Genomic DNA, 5,407 nt, shown 5'->3' with positions numbered 1-5,407 from the left:
CATGTCGTCGTCAAACCGGGCATCCGGCACTACGAAGTCGGCCAATCCGCAAAGTGACGAAGATCAAACGCGTATCTCCGTTAGATGAATCGCTTTCCATCTCGGTCATGCTTTCATCCTCCTCGAATTTATCTACTTTAATCGGCTTTAATCCTGGAATCTATTTTACTTCACGTTCTTATATTTAGAAACGTGAAAAGTTATGAAATTTCGTACTTTATATGGTGATTTTATTATTTTTTAATATTTATTATTTTTTATTTTCAAACAATAATACAATAAAATGTAAAATAAATTTATTATTTTTATTACTTTCAAATAATAAAATAGAAAAAAATTGATACTAAATTTATTATCAATCTTTCACTGATGTTTTAGTTCCCAAGCAATCACGTAAATTAAAAACTGTAGAAATTACAAAAAAATTAGGAAACTATTGGAGAGATTTCAAAAATGAGTCGACGCTATTTTCGCCAGTCTTATAGACAACTCGGCCTTGGTATTTGCGAATAAACGGTTCACCCGTTTGCTAGATCCCGTCATAGACGAAGAAGAAGAAGAAAACAATGGACGAGGAGAGGAGAGGCGAGGGGAACGTTTCCGCGTGATAAGATAAGGCCACCTTATCGTTGCTGTTCCGCGATACTGGCCTGGGGGCTAGTCGAGAGACCCGTGTAATCGGCGTATTTGCGACGCGCGACACGACCGGTATTTGACCCGAACATCGATTCGCCATTAAGCCATTAACGTGGACAAGCGCGCGCCACTCGGTCGTTTCCTGGTTACAGCTTTCTTCAAAAGTCGCGTAGGACCAAAACAAAGAAAAAAAATCCGAGAAATAGACGCGTAGCAAGCAACATCACTACACGAAAGATCAATTTTGCTGAAACGTCTAAAAATTTAGCTAGATATAGATTTGGAAATAATTTTGTTGGACTATCAAAATTATTATGTAGGATCACACATTCGTGTTGCTAGAACGTCAGCAATTTTTTGCAGCATCGTTCATTATGATCGAGTGCCCTACATAATTAGGTCTAACAAAATTTATGATTAGATCAGTGTGTAACTAAATTTTTAGATATTTTAATAAAATCATTCGTTCTTTCCGTGTACGAAACAAATCCAATTAGGATCTTGCCAATTTAAATGGTAGATATTGATATGTAAATATAATATAATATTGAACGTCATAATTAATATTTATACAATATGTATATGTACGCATTATGTCTGATTTCATATAATTCATTAATATTGCTGTTATAATATCGTATTAATGGAATAATAATACAACATAATAATTAGAATATCAAAATAGAATGAATTATTAAATTGTCATAACTATTCAATGGAATTATTGTTCTATTATTTGTAGAGAAAATAGAATAAAAAAGGATTAGTTAATAGAATTTCAATAGACTCATAGTTCGATTCCCGCAAAGCAATAGAAAGGAATATAAGGGTCAAATAACGAGCATATAAATGTTACGAATGTAATATATTTGCTCTTAAAAGAAAACAATAACCTATAGTACGTTTATTCAGTATAGTCTCTCGAAACGTACCATTATTTATCATTCCCTTTTAGGGGTGAATACATTACATATTTATAAAATATTTTTATATTCGTTATTTGTCTCTCATTTCTCTCCTATTACTTCAATAGAAAGAATACTTCAAAAGAAATTACTTCAAAAAATATATTTGAAAAATATACATTTTTCTTCTAAGAAGATTAATAAATCAATAATCAAAATAAATTTTAAAAATTATTTAATATTATTATAATTCTTCTATTAATAATTTTTGTATATATATATTTTATTTCTAATTTTGTGGACTGCAAACAGAAAAATATCATTCTATTGCTAAGAAAAGTAACTACTCAATTTATCTTTTTTCTTTTAAATAACAATTATTTTTAATAAAGGATATTTTCGTGATAATAATCACTTAAAATATATACTTACTACACATTTTAGGATTTCGTTATTATGTACTCAAAACAAGAATTTCTTTTAAAAAATAGAGTTTTGTAGAAGAAGCGACTTTATATAATAAGTAAATCGAATTTATCTTGATTTAATAATCTTGACTATGTGAAGCATTAAATTTTCTAGGCCTCAGAGTATATTATGAATGATGCTTGTAATGAACTTACGATAGATTTGCGGATATATAAACTTTCGAAATGCCTGAAACAAGTAATTAAAATTTGCGTACAGTATTTTGCTGTGCGTATTTCTACGATAATCAAAGGATAGAGAATTCCACTTTTAATTTCTCCTGGGAAATTACAGCCCAAAAAACCCGCTGAAATTGCGTAGAGTTAAGGGGGCTCGGCTGAGAAATCGAGACAATAGCCGGAAATGCAATGGCGAGCGACGGAAGACGCCAGTTCGATCGATCACGCATCCCACGTGTTAAATGCGGGTTGAACCCCTGGCGGACACGTGTCCGACGATGGTGACGACAGGTGCGGAGCCTGCCTTTGGAGGTAATGCGCGAACGCGTCCCTCGTTTATCCGGGGCCACACGTGTGCGCCTTCCGGTCCCGTTCTTCATCACCCAAAGGATGTAGCGAAGGCGGGCTCCTCGAACACGTGGCAGGACGTCTTGAGGTCGTGGACGAGAGGCGGGCCTTGAAAGGGAGTTCCGCAAGCTGGCCACCTTGACACCGAGGATTCATCGATACCGCTGCTCAAGATGACACGGGGCACGCACATGGATCTGATTACTGATAAATACTCCCGCATAGCATCTTCCCGCACTGAGAGAAATGATTTTGTTATAGGAACGAATCAAGGGAAAGCAAATTGGTATTTGTTGAAAAAACAATCGATTTGTTACGATTGCAAATTAATTCGTCAATGTAACAAATAATCAATAATATCGCTAGTAAATAAGAGGCTCATATATATATATATACATCTTTTGTTCAACAGATTATAAGTTAAATTCCAGTCTTGAGCAAAAATATTAAATATCCTATTAATTGTTTAAAATTTTAACTAAAAAATTTGTTTATGGCATTTGCTGTAAATCGCCTTTTATTTCAAGAACTTTAAACTTATGTATAATTCTGATAACCAATAGATAACAATGCAGATGAAGAAATATGAAAAATGTATGAAAAAAGTATACATAAGTGCTAATATTTTGGTCAAGGTTTACCTGTGAAAACCAACCATTTTATCGGAACTCAATTTTCCATGTAAAGTGCGAGATTTTTCAAGATTTGTAAAAAATATTTTTTTTATTTTATCGAAAAATTGAATCTTAATAAAGAATAATTAAATTATTAATAAAAAGTAGGATAAATTATTACCAATGGTAGAAAGTTATTATTAATACATTATTGTAATCCAATATAAACTTCTATCACACGTATAATGCAGTATTTGCTAAATAAATTATTAAATCACCACTGAATAATTTTCTCAGCCCCTGTAATTATTGCGGTGAATATATATACTTAATGTAATTATCGTTACGCTTTATGAATAATTCGTAGCGCTTGCGTTTCACACATGCAATTTTCATTCTTCTCAATTGCAGTCTTTAATCGGTGCTAACGCGATTTAAAAAGGCGCTATTGTGCAAAGTTACTACCTTGCTGCATTCATTATTATATATCAGCCGTCATAAATCGGGACGAGGATTTTTATTTTTATCCCGAGTGCGAGCGCCACGTGCGGCGCTTGTGCGTCAAAATCGAACGATTGACTTTTGAACGGACAGAGAGAAAAACACACAGAGAAAGAGAGAGAGAGAGAGAGAGAGAGAGAGAGAGAGAGAGAGAGAGAGAGAGAGACACATCTCTCTTTCGAGTTAGACGCTGATAAATTCGTGATCAATTACGGGGCCGGTAAGCTCGATCTCGCAGCGAGCCTCGCCTCGTCGAGTCGACTCAATCCGCGAGATATCGATCGGCCAATTGGCGGAAGGAGCCGCCGGTGCGTGGAAATAAAATCCCATTTCCATTCCTGACTGACAGTCGACTAATTTTTTTCAGACTTATTGAAGGACCGTCTCGCGCGACGTAGACACCGAGCCATCGACAGACGCCGTCGAGATTTCTCCCGTTAGGACATTTCGCGTTATAAAGCCAATTCATACCGTCAGCGATCGGCGATTCCGAGCCGGTTGAAAGAATACGACCGAGACAGGCAAGCGCTGATGACAAAAAAAAAAAGAAATGAAAATGGGATCGTCACGAATTTCCTTCGTCGTTTTTAATTGCTTATTAATTAAAATTAATCTTAAGTTCAATCGCACTGTAAGTTATATTTCATGTCCAGTTTAACAGCACGCGATAAAATATATACTTTTATGTTTTTCTTTTAAAGATATTTTAAATAATTTTGAATTGTTAATAATTAATAATTGTTTTTATAATTGTTTTTAAATTATTTTTTTAATAATACAAACATAATAATAGAATAGAATTTTAATGATAGAATAGAACAGAAATTTATCACTTCAGCTTATTTTCAGTCAAGAAGAAATTTAATTTGCAATATCTTTTAACCTCACACCATCATATATCTTATGATTAGCTTCAATCCATTCATATCTTATAATTAACTAAGCTAAATACTAACTCTACTAGATAAATGTCTCACCTTTTATCTAAACTTAAACATACAGTCTTTTCGTATCTTTTGTATCCTAAATATCACAGTATTGACACCTTACACTAATTTATATTCATATTCTAATGCAATGTAATGCATTTAAGTCCTTCATTTTATATTTTTTATTAAAATTATATTGTTTATACACAAAATAATGCAATATTATTTAATTCTCCGTCTATAATTTGAGTTCTTTTTGTCCAGTCCAAATTTTTTTATGTTTTAGGACTTAAAAAAGTCCAGGATTATACTTGCCAACATCTCTATTTCATAAATAATTTTTTAATTTAATGTGAAATCTTTATTTAATGAAAATTGAAATTTGAACATAAATGAGGGTGAAATTTCGTTTGTCCCAGAATAAAGACAAAGTTAAATTATTAAATTATATTAAATAGATTACATAAAAAGATATGAGATTTAGATAGGTGCTTTATCAGAATAAAATTTAACTTAATTCGGTTAGGAGATCTATCTTAAAAATCCAAAGAATAGACTTTCGCACTAAACGCGCATTCGACGCGCTCGATTTCACTACGAGAGGTTCGCCATCATCCGGAGACTTTATCGAAGAGACAATCGTCCAACCGTCAAACCGATCGCGCAAATTCGCCTTCAGCCCGGTCGGAAGTGACGATCAGCTAGTCTCCGCCTAAGAAAAATTCCGTCTAGGGGTGACAAACCAGAAGCGAGGACTTTGACGGCGACAGGGCATCAACGAGAATCGCCTTTAAATGAACTGTCGAACTGCCGATCAGGGAGATGGC

This window comes from Trachymyrmex cornetzi, unplaced genomic scaffold, assembly GCF_001594075.2.
Source record: "Trachymyrmex cornetzi isolate Tcor2-1 unplaced genomic scaffold, Tcor1.1 scaffold133, whole genome shotgun sequence".
NCBI lineage: Eukaryota > Metazoa > Arthropoda > Insecta > Hymenoptera > Formicidae > Trachymyrmex > Trachymyrmex cornetzi.
Note: the sequence above shows the minus strand (reverse complement) of the source record.